The 20,201-nt window shown below is 38.9% G+C and overlaps 1 protein-coding gene and 1 non-coding gene across 8 annotated transcripts in view; one reads left to right on the forward strand and one right to left on the reverse strand.

Moving 5' to 3' along the window:
* Positions 1-20,201, reverse strand: part of NEGR1 (neuronal growth regulator 1) — a 925,952-nt gene that overhangs the window by 102,835 nt on the left and 802,916 nt on the right. For 2 of the 7 annotated variants that reach the window (XM_078332240.1, XM_078332238.1), the window contains one exon: positions 1-20,201. This exon is cut by the window's right edge and continues 17,637 nt beyond it. The exons of the other annotated variants lie outside the window; for them this stretch is intronic. The gene's annotated coding sequence lies outside the window, so the exon portion shown is untranslated. 7 annotated transcript variants of the gene reach the window in all.
* On the forward strand, positions 18,423-18,529 carry LOC118143355 (U6 spliceosomal RNA). The gene has a single exon (XR_004727582.1). It is a non-coding gene; the product is annotated as a U6 spliceosomal RNA (small nuclear RNA).

Genomic DNA, 20,201 nt, shown 5'->3' on the forward strand with positions numbered 1-20,201 from the left:
TTTTAATAGAGTGTTACGGTTTTTGAATGCATGTGTCCCTCCAAAATTCACATGCTGAAATCTAATCCCCAAGATGATGGTATTAGAAGGTAGAACAGCTAGGAAGTGATTAGGTTATGAGGGTTCACACTTCCTGAGTGAGATTAATTCACTTTTAAAAGAGACGTCAGAGAGCAGTCTCCCCCTTTTTGCCCTTCTAAGTTATAAGGAAACAGTGCCATCTTGGAAGCAGCAATGAAACCCCTACCAGACACTGAACCTACTGGCACCTTGATCTTGAAATTTGCAGTCTTCAGAACTATGAGAAATAAATTTTTATTATTTTAAATTACCTTGTTTATATTATATTAGAGCAGTAGAAATGGACTAATAGATAGGGAAAGGATGAAATACAATCTAAAATGCAAGTAAGAGTTTCAGATATAAGACTGAAGTAGAGACTCACAGGGAGTGAGCATGTCTACCTCTGTAAGTATCTCTTGGGCACAGGATAAATTTTCTTTATAATGGAAACTTCTAAACTATTTACAATTATGTTAGTATCTTTTGAAAGCCATCAATTAAACATTTATCAAAAAAATAAAAATAAAGACCTTTTCTCCATCCTTATTATCAAGATCTCACAGTTAGCTAGGCCCTTCATCTTGAAGCCTCTATCTTCAAGTGTTTATAATAATTCACAATCCTGATTGTTCTCTCATTTCTTCGCCATCTATGCCTCCTGGTTCATCTTTTTTTACCTCCTTTCTCTAAACAGTAAGTAGCCCCTTGTGTTCTTTTCAGTATTATCTTGAGTTTATATGTATAGATTTCAATCAGATTTTTTATCTCTAAATAACTTAGTACACAAACATTTACTGAATATGTGCAAGACACAAAGCAGGTTTGGTTAAATAAAAGGATGCATAAAACTTTGACTTCATTCTCAAGGATCTTGGAATCCACTGGGAGTCAGATTTTTAAACAGTTCTAAGGACAGACATACTGTGATAAGTGCCATAACAGAAATATGTAAAAATGAAAACGAAAGTAGCTTGCCCCTCACCATAGTCTGTAAAGCATCCCCTATTGGGCTTCTCCTTTAATTTCAAATTTACTATGTTGAAGACAGAATTCGCCATCTTTCCTCCAAAAATTATTCTCCGTTGTGATGATTCTATTTCTCGTAGCTGTTGCATAGTTAGCTTAGTCATTCAGGCTTGAAAGATGGGTATTCTTTGCGTTTTTCTTAGATTCACACTCCCCATCTAGCCATTTACCAAGTTCTGTTCATTTTTCTTTTGAAATATTTCTTTTATCCTTCTGCTCTACAATCATTACCATCATCGTACTCCAAAAGTGGATCACTTTATACTTATATTCCTGCAATTTCCTAGCAGATGTCTATGAATCCAGGCTTTCCCTCATCTAAATCATCCTGTGTATTTCAAAGAACCACAGAATTCTAAAATAGGGAGACGTTGCCCTCCAATGCAATAATATCTACAAATCAACCCCAAAATGTAGGTGAATACCCATCCATTACCCAAATACTTATTGATGGGAAGCCCAATTTTTCAAAAGGACTTATTTAATTTATAGATTATTTTAATTGATAGAAATATTCCCCTTGTATTGCTAAGTCTACATCTTTCTTGCTCTATTTTTCTTTCTTGAATCCTTGGAGTCCCTGAAATATAAAATCTCATCAAGCTGTTGAAGAAAACTATTTTGTCTTTTTAAGTCCTATGTTGTAAAAACTGGTTAAACATATACTGTTCCATAATTGAATCTGATGCAAATTTTAGAGTTCAACATCTTGATTGCCTTCCTATTGTTATTTTACAATTTATAGAATTATTTAAAATATGATGTTCAAGTATAAAGAGAATACTTCACAATTTCTTTACATAGATTTTTCATTACTCTGCTTATCGAATTCTAGCTCTTAAATATTTCGAGTTTTTATTGTGTCAAAGCAAAACTTCTCTGCCTGAGTTCCACCTGACTTTAAAAGCTATTCAGAATTTATTTGTTTTGCTCCAGCCCAACCTATTTTTCTCAGCTTCCTAGATCATATCCCACATTTTCTGGGCTGGGATCCTTTCTTTAGCTTCCCCTTTCATTCACTCATTCACATTCCCAAGTCTTCCCTTATGTTTATCCTTTTGCCTGAAGTGACTTACCTTTACCTAACTTTATCTTCTCTTTCCTTGAACACTCAGTTTTAGATAGTATAATAAGGAATTTCGCCTCATCCAAAGAGAGGTCTGGCCTTTGCCTTCAGCTACTGGGAGGTGATCTCTAGGTTCCTGCAGTGTCCTGCCTGATAAGACTGCCTTCATTTACCAGTGTGTTTGGCTACCAGACAGTTTAACAATGTGATTTATGATGGAAGCTTTGAGCCCATGCTATATCACTTCTAATCTCATGAAGAACTGATGAATAAACGTTGCCTGACTTCTGTGAGGTGTGGGAGACTAAAGGGCAGCCAATGCCGGCAGCATGTGATTAAGCCCTAGTAAAAACTCTGGACACTGAAGACTTGAGCCAGCTTTCCTGATTGGCAGTACTCTGTGTGTATTGTCACACATTGTGGCAAGGAGGAGGTAACACCATCCATGACTGCACAGGAAGAAGACAACCAGAAGCTGTGGATTTGGACCTTTCTTAGACTCTGCACTAAATATCTGTTCCTTTGGCTGAGTTTTTGTATTCCCTTGTAATAAACCATGAGAATAATAGTTTTCATTGAGTTCTTTGAGTCCTTCTAGTGAATTATCAAATCCAAGGTTAGTCATTGGAATCCTTTAAATTATAGCCAGCTGGTCTGAAGTGATAGTGGTCCTGGGGACTCAGGAACTTTATGACTTATGTCTGAAGTGAGGACAGTCTTGTGGGGACTATTCCCTGAAGTTGCATTGTTGGTCAAACGCATGGCACAGACTCAGTTCCTTCTTTAACTATCCTCTAAGTACTATTTCTCTCACTGATGTTCCTTCCCTCTAAATATCTATATATTGACAAGTTCACCCTTGAACAGCATGGGTTTAAATTGCACAAGTCTACTTATATGTAGATTTTCTTCTGCCTCTGTCACCCCGAGACAGAAAGAGCAGCCCTTTCTCTTTCTCCCCCTCTTCAGCCTACTCAACAAGTGGATGACAAACATGCAGACCTTTAGGATGGTCCACTCCCACTGAATAACTAGAAAATATAGCTTATTTTCCTTATGATTTGTACTAACATTTTCTTTTCTCTAGATTACTTTATGGTCAAAATATAGCATTTAACATATATAACATACAAAATATGTTTTTAGGTTTTTCTTTTTTTTTTTCTTTTTGAGACTCGTTCTGTCACTAGGCACCAGGCTGGAGTGCAGTGGCATGATCTTGGCTCACTGCAACTTCTGCCTCGAAATTCAAGCAATTCTCCTACCTCAGCCTCCCGAGTAGCTGGGACTACAGGCGCACACTACCACGCCCAGCTAATTTTTGTATTTTAGTAGAGATGGGGTTTCACTGTGTTGGCCAGGATGGTCTTGATCTCTTGACCTCGTGATCCACCCACCTTGGCCTCCCAAAGTGCTGGGATTATAGGAGTGAGGCACCATACCTGTCCACAAACTATGTTTTAATTGGCTGTTTATATTATTGGTAAGGCTTCTGGTCAACAGTAAGCTATTAGTAGTCAGGTTTTGGAGGAGTCGAAAGTTATATACAGGCCAGGGCTGGGGGTGGTGGCTCCCACCTGTAATCCCAGCACTTTGGGAGGCTGAGGCAGGTAGATCACTTGAGGTCAGGAGTTGAGACCAGTCTGGGAAACATGGTGAAACTCTGTCTCTACTGAAATATAAAATTAGCCAGCATGATGGCGCATGCCTGTGATCTCAGCTACTTAGGAGACTGAGGCAGGAGAATCACTTGAACCCAGGAGGCAGAGGTTACAGTGAGCTGAGATCATGCCACTGCACTCTAGCCTGGGCAACAGAGGGAGACCCCATCTCAAAAAATGAAAAGTTATACAGAGATTTTTGACTGCACAAGGAATTGTTGACCCCACCCCCTGCGTCATTCAATATCTGCATATTTTGTAGACATAGATCACTGGAGGTAATCTATTAAGTTGACATTACAATAAGTACCAGCAAAGGTTTGGATTTGGGTACCATGGATATTTAGTAATGTGGTAACTTCTGAGATCAGAACAAAATATAAAAAGGAGAGAGAAGACTATATACTGTTGTGAAAATGAATAAGAGAGGATGGTAGTGATACTGGCAAGAAGGCACCAATCATTTTTCTAAGGGACAATTGTATAAACAAAATAGTTCAACAGTTCTATTAACATTTTAAAAAGCACATGCTAGGCACTAAAAATGTGTCATCAACTTTCCAGGGATGAATAGCTGATGATGATATTTGATCATTGTTGCAACTTTTATTTTTTCTGATAGTTTATTTCAGAGGCTTCATGTTTTGGGAATAGGTCTCTGCTTTTTCCACATCTTACAGTTTTATATGAGTCTATATGCTCTGCCTGTGACTGGTAGTTTTCTTTTTAATTACATTTTTTCCAATTTCCTTTTTGCATGAAAGATGCCAACAGTCAGTGTGGTGACCCTGTCAAGTTTAACATAAATGGATAGTTCTTAGTGACATGAATACTCTAAATAGACAGAGAGAAAACAGAAAGAGTAGTCATGAACAGCACATAAGTATAGCAAGATGGAAACAGGAAATAAACCAGAAGGAATAGAGGAATTAAAAGGGCAGAAGTGGGCTCACATTGGCTTCCAGAACTAGTTGGAGGAAGATATTCATAGAAACTCAGAAAAATTCTGAAATCAGAAATGGTGATGGGTTGATTCTTGGCTTGTGTACAGCAGCAGGTGGTAGAAAAGGGGATGGAAAGAAGGAAGGTATTCGTTGGCCAGAAGTTTGATATCCCTTCCTTGTGGAAAACATCTTGCCTTTTGGTTTTATTTTTACTTCTCTGAGAACTGTAAGGAGAACAGGATTCATATTTCCTTGGGCTAGGATTATGACAGATTACATTCTTTTTTTTTTTATCCCAAGATAACGCTTTTCAGAAAGAAAAAACATCTCAAATAGGCATCCTGGAGGGCCCTGCAGGACCCTAAATTGGGACAATTCTATAAAAACAGGATGTTTGATTATCTCTTGTTCTGCTAAAATCACACTACGGAGCCTGACTGAGCTAGGGGGGTGTGCAATAGATCAGTTACAAGGCAAGAATTCATTATCCACCTGCTAGACTTCTATGATAACCTATCAGTGGAATAAACGTGTAAATCTGTATTTTATAAGCAGTCTTCATTTTCTGCTAAACCCCCTTATGCAGTTAAGCCACCTGCAACTTTACTAACATCAATTTTCAATACTGGAAAATTGATAAATCAAAATAATGTATTAGGTGATGTGCTTAATCTGGTTTCTGTTTGAAACATTAGCTTTTACGAATCAGGTGTGCAAAGTGTGGTGTGCCCACTTTGCATAACACTATCCTTCAGTATACTAGAAATAATTGGGCAAAGAGTTTATTAATATTGAAATTTTCAGTGCAAAATGCATCTCTAGTTGAAGCAATACCAGTTGAAGCTGAATTCAGCTTTTGTTTTCTCATTGGAAAGTGCTGATCAGTTGGTAGATGTTATTTCTATTCCCGATTTCTTAAGAAAAGAGAAACTACCTTTTCTGATTGAAAGAGATGCATTCATTCGTAAGCAAAGTACATAATCTTTACAATTTCCTGTGTTCAAATAGTCTTCTGAAATGATACCACATACGTGTGTATATTGTAAATATAGATAAAAATATCAGAGTTCATTCTAAATTTCTTAAAATATGGATTTCTCTTTTAAACAGAAACATTTACTATAATTCCATATTTTTTCTCAAATATGCTTTTTCTAAGATGATTTAAGAAGCTTTTTGAAACAGGGTTATTGATCTCTTTTATAAAATCAGATGAATAAATTACTTCCAAGGAAACTGATTCCCAAGATAGAATTGGTATGTTGTTTCTCTAAATTGTGGTTGTTTAAGAACTCATCTTGTTCGTTTTCAGCATATAATCTATAGTTTTGAGAAGTGGAAAGAATGATGAAAAAATGCACAGTTGCAAAATTCAATTTTAGAAACACAACCTAGAAGGCTTATTTAATATGCTGCAGGTGTAAACATATGCAGCATAGGAAAAAATGATGAGACATAGATCAAACAAATATTTCAGGTAAAATAAAACCTAACACTTGTGTTATCTGATTAGAACTTCCTTTTCCATTTATTGATATCTCTTTCATTCAAGACAAGCTGCTAAACTATATATCCTCTATCTTTTAGTAAGGATACGGTGCTAAATTATACTATTAAAGAACATCATTTACCTTTTTCAATTGCAGAAACAAATGTATGTTGAATTAAAACTTAGGAGCTAATAGCTTCCACTGGCTGTTGCACATCACTAAAAACTCAACATGAGTTCATTAATACTTGTTGAATTGGAACTTTTTTTGTAAGTCTGAGCCTGTTCTGTCTAATAAAATATACAAACAAGAAAATGTGGACTCATCGGACAATTGAAAGATCATCTAGTAGACTCTTTTCCTGAAATGGTTTAGCAATTCGTCACTGCATATATTCAGATGAATGTTATAGCATTACAATTATAATATTGTAAAACATGCCTATATCTCTTTCAAACACTTCCTTCTGGTTTAGGAAGGATTCTGCAGTAAGATAGTGTGATGGACTTGTTGACTTCCCAAGGTCTATTAATCTATGAAGTGAAAATTAGTATCCTTTTATCAGACAAGCCTGGTTTCTAATTATCAGTAGAGCAGATGTTGTGCTTTTCTTCTGGATATAAAGAAAAAGGATGTGCATATCATGCTTCAGGAGGTGTACCAATATAAGTAAGACTTTTTCACTCTGCTTTACCGCTACCCTGCAGGTAAATTGCTCGGGTGTGCAGCTCCATCCTGCAATTCCTCCAAATATCAGAAATGAAAAGCACAGCTATGAAAGGTCCAGGCTTGGCTCTCTTCATCATAAAATTATGGGACTGTAACTCATACAGCTGCTATGGCTACCTGCTGTCTGCCAGATCCCCTTGCTTCCATTTCTTCTGCTCACTGGGTATAGCCAGTCATTTCCAAAAGCTAATTTGTGGTTGATTATGCAATCTGCCAAGCCCAATCAATGTGCATACTCATGACCACTACTAAGTTCATTTGCCTTAATCATAGGAGACCTGAAGGTCACTACTTCACTATAGGGAATATATTCAGTAGAGATAGTTGTAGGGGTGCCCACTACCCAGCTGCCTGCCAGGTCTCTTGGCTTCCAACATTTTCAACTCTTAGATGCAGCCAGATTTATCCAAAGTCGCTTCAAAGGCAAATCCATTTCCTACCAGTGAGAAATCCTCTGCTGACTACTGACTTCTAAGGCAGCAACATACATGCAAAGACCTTGATAAAAATTCAGAATTCTGCTTTGTTTTCTCTCTTTTTTAAAAATTAAGTAATGTTAGTTTTCAGCAAGAATTTATTCTTTTCTATGTGACAAAATGAACTTTCATTAGGTGTCTAACAGAATGGTCTAGAAATCAGATCTCTTGTTGGGATTTATTGGGTTTATGATATCTTTCCATATGTATAAGCCAGTTTTTATTTTTTACATTCTGAAATTTCTTTTTAAAAATGGTCCAGATACTATTTCAACACATGCTTGAGGATTGTGACTTATAGATCTTGGCAGTTTACAATCACCTAGTGCAGAGAAGGCATATATGTACCATGTGTTCTGCCATTCTCCTTCCTCTTTTCCTTGCACATAATTACATATGTATTTATGTGTGTGTACAATACATATATACATATATATATATATATAATTATACATTATATATTAGTACTTACCATGTGCTGGGAATTATTTTAGGCACTCAAAATGTGACAAAGAACATAATGTTCCTAACTTCATGACTGCTTATAATCCCATGAGGATAGCATATTATAACCTTAACCCAGTATCATTTCTTCCTGAGCCCTGACATGATTCCTGTATCATTATCATGAAGAAAGTATGGCCAGGTGTGGTGGCACACGCCTATAATCCCAGAACTTTGGGAGGCTGAGGCAGACAGATCACCTGAGGAGTTGGGAGACTAGCCTGACTAACATGGAGAAACACTGTCTCTACTAAAAAAATACAAAATTAGCCAGGTGTGGTGGGGCATGCCTTTAATCCCAGCTACTCAGGAGGCTGAGGCAGGATAATCACTTGAACCCAAAAGGCAGAGATTGTGGGGGGTCAAGATTATGCCATTGCACTACAGTCTGGTCAACAAGAGTGAAACTCTGTCTCAAAAAGGAAAAGGAAAAGGAAGGAAGGAAGGAAGGAAAGAAGGAAAGAAGGAAGGAAGGAAGGAAAGAAGGAAAGAAGGAAGGAAGGAATCATTTCTTCATAAGCCCTGAGCCACATGATCCTTCTTAACCTTTGCATCAGATGTTCACTACCAATCAATAAGACTAGGCAGGTAGAATGAGACCTATTTGTCATTCCTGATCTAGTGCAATCTATTGGTGATAGAAAAGTAATTCACCTGGGCCGGGAGTGGTGGTTCATACCTGTAATCCCAGCACTTTGGGAGGCTGAGGTGGGCGGATCATGAGGTCATGAGATCAAGATTATTCTGGCTAATATGTTGAAACCCCAACTCTACTACAAATACAAAAATTAGCTGGGTGTGGTGGCATGCACCTGTAGTCCCAGCTACTTGGGAGGCTGAGGCCAGAGAATCACTTGAACCTGGGAGATGGAGGTTGCAGTGAGCCAAGATCACGCTGCTGCACTCCAGCCTGGGTGACAGAGTGAGACTCTGTCTCAAAAAAAAAATGCACCCACAAAATAAAAGTATGTACCACATTTTATTGAAACACTTGAATTAAAATATTTCACCATAATAAATGTCATTAATTTATAGGCCATTAACTATTTAACTGGCATCTTACTTCAACACTGAGTCTTACAAAACTGCCAATCATAGCTATCATAATGATGTGCAATATGCTTCTAGAACTTTATTGAATTAAAATTCAATTTTATAAACGCAACTTAAAAGGCTTATTTAATAAGGGATATTTTATGAATTCAAAGAATCAAATGTAATACCAAAAGAATTAGTTTATACAGTTTCTATGGTCTTTCTCCTGTGTATATAAATATACTTCAAGAAAATTGTCTGTAGGTACATTTTGTTTAACTTACCATGTCATAAGTTAATAAGGTTACAATTATGTTGGATATATTATTGCCAATGACTGCTTGGTTTTCTCTCTAGCTATGAGGGTCAGGTCAGGATCAGAATGAATAAAGCTGTGTATGGCCAAATTAATGGCCTATAGAATCATCTAAATGAGAAAATGACAATAATCACTTTCTTCATTTTATCTTAGTCTGAACTTTCCACCAGGACTCTAGTTTTTATTATTTAATAAGATTTAGAAGCTAAAATTCAGTTTTGGACAAGCATTTTATCTTGATTTTTGGAATTAATCAATTTCTTCATGTTACATAAAAAAGGGCTGATCTTCTTTGCCTGTGTAAATCTTTTTGAACTTTTAAACATCAGACGAAGTGCCACCTTATCCTCAAAATTATCCCTCATCATTTCAGCCAACTGCAGTACACTCTTCCTTAAGATCTATCAGCACTTAATGTTTGTAGGGCAACTTAATAGTACAGTTGTCCCTCAGTATCCATGGAGGATTAAATTGAGGACCCTTGGCAATACCACACTCTGTGAATGCCCAGGTCCCTTATATAAAATGGTGTAGTATATGCATGTAACCAATGCACCACCTACCATCTACTTTTAATCATCTCTAGATTATTTATAATATCTAATAAAATGTAAATGTTCTGTAAATAGTTGCTATACTACATGTTTTATTTGTATTATTTTAATTTGTGTATTATTTTATTTTTTGAATACTTTCCATCTGTGGTTGATTGAATCCACAGATGCAGAACCCACAAAGACAGAGAGCCAACTATATGTTTAAACACATTAATTTGAAACATTGTATTGTTACTTTCTTATGTGGTCTTGAGAATTTTCACAGATATGTCTTATTTCACAATAACATTGCCATTAATATGCAAATAACAACAAAGAATATCATATTTTCAATGTATTTATTATTGGCCCATGTATTTATTATTTTCTATTACTATATACACAAATGTGCAGGCATGTGTGCACACATACACATTGCTGTTAGAGATCTAATAATGAGTTGATATATGATAAACACATAATTTTTTAATAAGTTGGCATATATAGACAATTGATTTATATTTCTAAATCAATGATGGCATATGTTCTTTTAGATAAATGCATTATTTGTTATGCATTAGTTGTGATTCAATGAATAAAATGAACTTTAACCTTATTATGAAGTAAATATTTTCAACATAAATTTTTTTTTTTGAAACAGAGTCTCACTTCTGTTGTAGGGTTGGAGTGTAGTGGTGCGATCTCAGCTCACTTGCAATCTCCACCTCTCAGGTTCAAGTGATTCTCCTGCCTCCGCCTCCCAGGAAGCTGGGACAACAGGTGCACACCACCACACCCAACAAATTTTTGTATTTTTAGTTAAGATGGGGTTTTACCATGTTGGCCAGGATGGTCTTGATCTCTTGACCTTGTGATCCACCCACCTCAGCCTCTCAAAGTGCTGGGATTATCTGTGCCCGGCCTCAACATAAATTTTTTATTCAATTTGGTCTCTGAAAGATCCCACAGTTTGAAATATTGATGAAAAATCCAAATATCATTTTCTTGGGTTGTAAAATGGATTTTCCCTGGATTAAGAAATGTTAAACCTACATTCTGTAACCTGACTACTACCTAGAGCTCCAAGACTCTAGAAGTCATTGAGAGGTGGAAAATTTTAGTTTATCTATCTGTAAAATAAAGAATAGCAGATTTATACTATGTGCCCTCTACAAATTAAAATTATCAGTGATTCTATGTTGATAGAAGTATGTCCACTCACTAGTGACATGTCAAAGAATGCCAAAATCTACAACAATGTGAGTCTGAAAAGATGTTTATAAAAAATATAAACAAGAAATTTCATGTAGCATAACTACAGATAAAAGGAATAAAATATATGTAAAGGTATTTTATATGTTTACCCTAGGTAGAGTATATTACAGTTATAAATTGCACAGAATTATTTGTTGAAATAAAGCATATTAATTACTTCATTCAAAAGTTAAACACTGATAAACATCTTGGCATGTGTATGGAACTCTACTGACTTTTTGTCCAACTTTCTGGAGGCAAAATACCTTGAAATAAACAAGGGTGAAATGAAAGTGCTTCTACTTAAACTTCAGATTATTGTAAATTGAATATATAATTAGATGTGCCCTATGGTTATTTGATCATGTAAGAAAACATTTTCAATGGTCCATTTTCAAGGCGTGATAAATATAAGTACTGGTAGTCAGCCTGCAAATATAATAAACCACTTGGCTCACGCACTTAGAAGGTCACAATGAGGGAAAAGATAGTAGAGGAGGGGTGAACCCATAAAATAGAAGAAAGTTTCATTATTGGGAAATTGAAACTTAAACAGGGAAGGGGACTGGGTATAACCTTATAAGGGGGATAATGAAACTTAGGTGACATCCAGGAAGATTGTAACCCCATAGTCCTCAACCAATGAGGAACTGGAGGGGGGACTTGCATGCTAGAAGATAAATTACTTGCTGTAACCGCCCCAGGTGTGCCTGCCTACTAGACACCTGATCTTGCAAGACTGCCATTAAAAGTCTCACTTCCGCTGTTCTTTATGTCTCCGAGTCCATTCTTCGGATTTGGATGGGTGAATGTGTATTTCTCACAAACCTGGGGGCTTGTCTGGGATCTCTGTGCCTTCATGGAGTGGGATTCTGGCAGAGAGGGGAGATGCATCCCACCATATTTAGGTACCCACTCTGTCTGAGTTTCCCAGCTTCCCGCCGAGGCCATAGACAAACCCAAGGCTGTTATTCAGGAGGCAGCAGAGGTGACACAAGAAGCGGGCACCATAGCCGCCAGGCAAACTGTGGATGAATCAACGTAGGAAAATTGGACTATAAGTCCTGCCTTGGTGGTTTAGCATGTTCGTAGGTCAACTGTGTGTTTGCCTGAGATGTACCCTAGATATGAAACAAGTGCAAAGTCCCAATCCATGGTTCTGTTTTCCCGTAAGGGAAATGGCCAGAGAGACACAAAGCAATTCTCGGGGTGTGCAAGAAACCTCCAGTAGGGGAGTTGAGTACAAAGGAAAGGCTCAGACAGAGGCTGATCAAAAATAGGAAACAGAAATTCTAGGCCTAGGGGACAACAGAAAGAGGGAGCCAAAGAGACTCTATGACATTCCCTCAGACAGTCCTTTGGGGAGAATATTGCAGGTTTGGAGGGACAACCCTCAAACCAGGGACAAGGAAAAGCAAAAGATAATAAAGTATTGCTGTCTTATCTGGCCCAAAGACCCCACTTGTAAGCCTTTGGTCTTTTGGCTTAGGTTTGGCTCAAATGAGGTTTGGGTGTGCCAAGCTTTAATTCTCTATGTGAATAATAAAATCCCATCCTCACAAGAAAAGATAGGCTATGTTCTCTGCTGGATCAAGGAATTAGCGCCCATGTTCTCCATCAAAGAAGAAGAAGAGCCTAGTAAAAAGCCTTCACCCAGTGAAAAGCCCTGGGACCCCCTGTCATGTGTGTCCCCTCTATATGTCTCACAACATAGGGGACTGGAAGATCAAGGGGCAGAAGGAGGGTTAGAGAAAGAAAGACCTGGAGACCATGGGGGAGCCAAACCAACTGCTCCTTTAAATCCTTATCAAAATTTAAGAAAAGAATTAGACATGGTGAAACCCCGTCTCTCCTAAAAATACAAAAAATTAGCTGGGCACAGTGGCGCATGCCTGTAATCCCAGCTACTCGGGAGGCTGAGGGAGGAGAATTGCCTGAACCCAGGAGGCGGAGGTTGCGGTGAGCCGAGATTGTGCCATTGCACTCCAGCCTGGGTAACAAGAGCGAAACTCCGTCTCAAAAAAAAAAAAAAAAAAGAAAAGAATTAGAACAGTGTAAGAGGGATGTTGAGAACTTTCCTATCCCTTCCACACAGCAGGCATCTAGCATGTTCCCCCTTAGGGAAGTTCCCACAGCACAGGTAGATATTGGCTTTGTAAATGTTCCTCTTACAAATACTGAAGTTAGGAATTTCAAAAAAGAAATAAGACCACTCCCAGAAGATCCCCTCAGCATAGCAGACCAGCTGGACCAATTCCTAGGACTCAGCTTTCATATGTGGCTAAAATGATGTCTATCAGAAATATCCTGTTTATAGGAGAAAAAAGGGAAATGATTAGAAAAGCGACCATAACCATCTGGGATAGGCAACACCTGCCTGGGCAAGAAGTCTTGCCAGCTGAACAAAAATTTCCAAATATTAATCCTTAATGGGATAATAATGATCGCAGGGACTAGGCCCAAATGCGAGAGCTCAGGGAACTAATAAAGGGATAACAGAGTTCACTCCTAGGACAAAAATGTCTCAAAGGCATACAAGATTCAACAAGAGAAAGAGGAAACAACCTCTGCGTTCCTACAGAGGCTCAGAGATTAGATGGAGAAAAAAATACTCCTAATTAGATCCAGAGGACCCAGTAGGGCAAGGCCTCTTAAAGGTTAATTTTGTAACTAAGAGCTGGCCTAACATCACAGAAAGTTAGAAAAACAGATTGAAGAATGAAATGAGAAACTGATTGAGGAATTACTGAGGGAAGCTCAGACAGTTTTTGGAAGGAGAGAGGAAGAAAATCAGAAACAAAAAGCAAAAATCATAGTTTCCACTGGGAAAAACGTAGTCCAAAAAAGGCTACATCAAGATCCCTCTCAAAGGAGACAAGGGAATGACAGATTTCAACACAGAGAAGAGAAATGCAGGAAGAAACCTCCTAAGAGTATGAGTAAATGGTACAAGTTAGAAAGTCTGGACATTTTAAAAGAAAATGTTCTGAATAGAATAAAGAAGAAAAGGTAATCCCCTTCATAACTGTTAATGAAGACTAGGGGGTTTAGGGGTTCCTTCTGAGTAGGTCCCACCAGGAACTCCTACCAAATTTGAAGGTGGGATTGGAGGAAGAAGTAACATTTTTGGTTAATACTGGAGAGCTTGCTCCTCCCTGATTCACCAAGCAAGTGGCACAAAACTCTAAAAAAAAAAAAATTGAGGGTGTCATGGGTAAAAGGGGAGGGATTTCAGGTTCCAATATTGAAGAAAATGTTATTTGGATTGCAACCTGAACAAATTGAGGAGTCATTCTTATATGTTCCTGAAGCAGGAACTAACCTTCTGGGTCAAAACATGATCGTGAGATTGGGTTTAGGATCAGGAATAGAGGAAGGACAAATAAAAGTAAAGGTGGGTCTCCTAACAGAGGAGGAGGAAAAAAAATTAATCCCCTTGTCTGGGTTAGGAAAGGCAACAGGGGATGGTTAAAAATCACACCCTTACAGATTAAACTACAACAGCCAAGAGATGTAGTTTGCAAAAAACAACATCCCATTTCTATTAAAGGGAGAAAAGGTCTCCAACCGGTAATAAAGGGATTCATTGAAGAAGGATTATTAGAACTCTGCATGTCACCATACAATAACTACAATTCTCACAGTCAAAAAGCCTAATGTGTCGCATAAATTGGTGCAAGATCTAAGGGCTATAAATGAAATCGTTCAGACCTGCCACCCTGTGGTGTCTAACCCCTACACCCTCTTTAGGTAAGATACTACTATAAACATAAGCAGTTCCGTGTGGTGGATCTAAGAGACGCATTCTGGGTTTGACTTTAGGTGTAGGGACCTCTTTGCCTTTAAATGGGAAAATCCTATAACTGGGAGAAAACAGCCATACCACTGGATTGTGCTGCCGTAAGGTTTCATGCATGACTCAAGTTTATTTGGTCAAACCTTAGAAGTCCTGGAGGAATTCCAACCTTTCAGGGCAACTCAGTTATTACAATATATAAATAATCTTTTAATTTCTGAGGAGAGAAGGGCCAAGGTATCAGAAACCACTGTAAGCTTACTTAATTTCCTAGGGGAAAGGAGATTGCAAATCCTAAGAATAAATTGCAGTTTGTAGGGGAAAAGAAGTTAAATATTTAGGACACCTGATTAGTGAAGGGATACGGAGAATAAACCCAGAAAGAACATCAGGAATAGTGGGTCTGCTTTTGCCTAAGCCAGAGAGAACTCCAAAAATTTTTAGGTTTGACTAGCTCCTGTAGGTTATGGATTAATTTGTATGCTTAAAAGACAAAAATTCTGTATCTAAAATTACAGAAAAAGGAACCCAATCCCTTGCAATGGTCCCCAGAGAAAATTCAGGCAATGAAAGACCGAAAGCAGACCCTCATTACAGCCCTGGTCCTGGCCCTCCCGTCTTTAGAAAAACAATTCTATCTGTTTGTAACACTAGAACAGGGCATGGCCTTGGGCTGCTCACTCAGAATTGGGGAGAAAAGACGCAACCTGTCACTTTTGTCTCCAAGCTTCTCCATCCTGTCTCTTGGGGGTGGCCCAAATGTGTGCAAACAGAAGCTGTCAAGTAGAGGAGAGTTGAAAGCTAACCTTTGGTGGTGCCCTAATACTAAGCACCCCACACCAGGTCAGGAATATTAAACCAAAAAGCCAGGAAATGGTTAATGGATTCTCAGCTTCTAAAATACGAGGCTATAATACTAGAAAAAAATGATTTGGTCATAACAACAAATACTCACCTGAATCCAGCCAGTTTCCTATGGAAAGGAGAGGGGAACAAAAGACATCAGACCATAACTGCTTAGATATCACACAATAAAAAACCAAAGTTAGACCAGACCTTAGGGAAGCTCCACTACATGATGAGATAAGGCTGTCTGTGAATGGGTCCTCCCAAGTGATAGACAAAAAACGACAACTAGATATAACAACAACACCATAATGGTTATGATGTCATTGATGAAAATAAACACTCCTTATGTGAGAAAGGCAAATTACCTAAAGGCCAGTTGGCCCAAACCTCTAAATTACATCCTCTTAACCAGGCCCTAAAAGTCCTTGAAGGCCTAGAAGGCACTATATATACTGATTCTAAATATGCCTGTGGTATAGTACGCACTTCAAAAAAAAAAATCTGGGCCAGGCGCGGTGGCTCACGTCTGTAACGCCAGCACTTTGGGAGGCTAAGGCAGGCAGATCACGAGGTTAGCAGATCAAGACCATCCTGGCCAACATGGTGAAACCCTGTATCTACTAAAAATGCAAACAATTAGCTGGATGTGGTGGTGCGCACCTGTAATCCCTGCTACTCGGGAGGCTGAGGCAGGAGAATTGCTTGAATAAGGGAGGTGGAGATTGCAGTGAGCCGAGATTGCGCCACTGCACTTCAGCCTGGTGACAGATCCATACTCTGTCTAAAAAAAAAAAAAATCCAAACAAAGCAGAGTCTAATAAATAGCAGGGGAAAAGAATCAGTACAGGGGAGCTGGTCAAAAACGGGTTTTAAAAAGCAGAGGTAGCCATAGTTCATGTAAATGGTCATCAAAAAGGGAACACTATAAGAGCTGTAGGAAAAGGGTTGCAAATGAAGTTGCTAAGCAAGCTTCCCTGAATGCAAAAATTAGACCACTTAGCCTGATCCCAGACATTCCTAGTGTAGCATTAAGGCCCCAGTTTACAAGAGAGGAGAAGAAAGAATTAGGATAGGGGTCACTTGAACTATAGATAAGAATAGTGTACTTCCTAATGGAAAAGAAATAATAAGTAAATCCCCCCCAAAAAACCAAGAAAACCCTAATGTCTATATTACTCAAAGGGAGTTATTACACCAGGCTCTGTGTAAGGTAATATTTAGGAATCATGGGTGTATAGGGATTTACACCCTTGCTAAACAAGTATGTGAAAGTTACATAACTTGTCAAAGGATAAACAAAAAGGTAATTAAAAAACAGGCCATGAGAGGAAGACCTCCTGAACTAAGACCATTTCAAAGCATTGAAGTAAATTTCACAGAAATGCCCAAAGTACGAAAATTAAAGTAGCCACTGGCAATTGCAGATCACCTTTCTGGCTAGGTGGAAGCCTTTCCCCTTCCAATAGCCACTGCTGGGAATGTGGTCAAAATAATGTTAGAACAGATTGTACCTAGATTTGGCCCGTTGAAAAATATTAATTCAGAGAATGGGAGCCACTTTACCTCAAGGGTGTTAAGGGGAATTATAAAAAGTTTACAAATTAGATGGAATTATCACACTCTTTGGCACCTCCCTTTCTCTGGAAAGGTAAAAAGAATCAAACTCTCAAAAAGCCTTGGAAACTAAAATGCCTTGAACCAGATGTCTTCCAATAGCATTTCTTAGGATTAGGACAGCCCGTTCCCCCCCCACCCCCCCAGAATGACTTGGAAATGTCTCTCTTCAAGTTATTATATGTGCTCCCATAGTTGGGAAGAGCTACAAATCTCACTACTACGTAAACCAAGAATCAATTCTTTTTTTTTGAGACGGACTCTTGCTCTGTCACCAGGCTGGAGTAGTGCAGTGGCTTGATCTTGGCTCACTGCAATCTCCACCTCCCTGGTTCAAGCCATTCTCCTGCCTCAGCCTTCCAAGTAGCCAGGATTATAGGCACATGCCACCACACACAGCTAATTTTTGTATTTTTTTAGTAGAGATGGGTTTCATCATGTTGGCCAGCCAGGATGGTCTCGATCTCTGGACCTCATGATCCGCCCACCTCAGCCTCCCAAAGTACTGGGATTACAGGCATCAGCCACCGCACCAAGCCAATTCTTAAGAAATTGTATACTGGCTATATCCTCCACCCTGTCATCCCTTAGGTTAAAAGGACTTCTGACTCAAACTCTGCTTCTTAAGTTTGTGGTTCACCACTTCCAGCCTGGTGACTTGGTGCTAATTAAAACGTGCAAAGAAGACAAGCTCTACCCAAGCAGGGGGGGTCCCTATTAAGTGCTCCTGACCACTAATATGACCAAGCAAACAGCTGGACGGGGGTGGACTCACCATACTCGAGTCAAGAGACTAGGAAATGAGATCCCAGGAGGAAGGGAAAAAGACCAGTGGAAAGTCCATGGGTCACCTGAGGAACCCTTGAAGTTAATTTTGAGAAAAATCTAAAAAGAAATCATGGGCTAGCCCCATTTCTAAAAGTTAATAGGGCTTGGGTGGGCTGCTATACAAAAAGCAAAAGATCAAAATGGAAACTGGCAGAGGACTCCTCTCTACCCAATCAGGTTGGTAATTAATGTAACCAAAACGGTAGCACCTCAAACTATAAGATTTAATGCTGTACTCACTTAGGCAGCACATATGCTAAAACTGGAACAACACAGAGAAGATTAGCATGGCCCCTGCACAAGGATGACACACAAATTCATTAAGCGTTCCATATTAAAAAAAAAAAATGATTTGATGCCTGACAGGTCTTACCCTGTGGGAATTTGGAAAATCAGAGACAGTTCTAGCAGGCAGATAAATATCTTTGCCCCGAACCAGATATGGGTTACACTAGGGCATCACCCTGGCCCAGCTGGGATAATATATCGTGGACTACCCAATTTCAGGGTTAGGCAGTAAACATGGGGTGGGTAACTCCAAGCTGGAGACCCTTAAAGAATAAACTACATCTGTCCAAGGACTCCCAACCAGATAACTGCCAGAATTTAGAATGCAGTCCTATACTCATCACCATTAACAATCCAGCAATTCTAAACCAAGAACGAAAGGTAACATGTCCGGTATATGGGTGAGGGCAGATGTCACAGGGAAAGACTCCCTAGGGCAATTTGCTCTTAAACTAATCAAAAACTCAGCTTCCCATTTGCCTGGAACTACTCCAACCCCAAACCCTAATAAACACTTTAGTCCACCAAATAATGACTCTAAAAGGGTAAAAATAAGGTAAAGGTGAATCTTAGAAATTGAGACAGGGTATGGAGATGTGAATGCCTGGGTTGAATGGGTCAAATTTTTGGTACAAGCTCTCAAGAAGAGTAACTGCTACACGTGTGCTGTGGGACAACTTCAGGCACAGGTGGTTTCATTTCCCCTTGGATGAGATAACAATCCTAAAGGAATGCACTGCATGTTGGCTCTATACCAGGACAAGCATGCATGGGGAAATAAGACTTTTACTTGTAAGAGTCTGTTATTTCTCTTTCTCACACTGCAGAGGTCAGATCCCAGAGCAATCCCCTAGTTTTCTATGGGGAATATGAACAACTCCTCTTGCCTCTCTAGGCAGGGGGGCAGAGTTCAGTAAGCCTGTGGGGTAACTCCTGACTTGTATCCAAAGCCTAAAGGTCACTGATGAGTCAGACAATGTCAATTACTCAGTTCTCCATATACCCCGGGCTAATTTCTGGTGGTATTGTTGGGAAAGGAACTTGTATAACTTCTTACCAACCAATTGGACCAAAACTTATGGTTTATTCCAATCGGCCATTCCCTTCACCCTGGCAGTCCATAAAATACCCAAAAATACACATGGCTGCTTAAACTGGAGAGATCTAACAAATTGTTTTGATCCCAATATATATGTTAACTCAATAGGAGTCCCTAGGGGGTTGTCTAATAAGTTTAAGGCTTGAATTTAAATAGCCGCTGGGTCTAAGTCAGCACTCTTCTGGTGGTCAACTATTAATGAAAATGTGGATTGAATTAACTATATCTATTATGATCAACAGAGATTCATCAGTTATACTCAGGATGCCTTTAAAGGGGTGACTAGCCAGTTAGATGCCATCAGCCAAATGGCTTGGGAAAACAAGCTTGTTTTAGACATAACACTAGCAGAAAAAGGGGCATATGTGTTATGTCGGGCGGGAAATGTTGTACTTTCATTCCCAGCAATACTGCCCCAGATGGGAACATCACAAAAGCTTTACAAGGACTGACAACTCTAGCCAACTAATTGGCAGAAAATGCTGGAATTAATGACCCATTAATGGGTTGGCTACAAGGTTGGTTTGGAAAATAAAAAGGCATGGTAGCGTCAATCCTTGTATCTCTCATAATTGTGGCATGAGTCTTAACAGCAGTGGGATGTTGTATTATCCCTTGTGTAAG

This window comes from Callithrix jacchus, chromosome 7 (genome assembly GCF_049354715.1).
Source record: "Callithrix jacchus isolate 240 chromosome 7, calJac240_pri, whole genome shotgun sequence".
Lineage (NCBI taxonomy): Eukaryota > Metazoa > Chordata > Mammalia > Primates > Cebidae > Callithrix > Callithrix jacchus.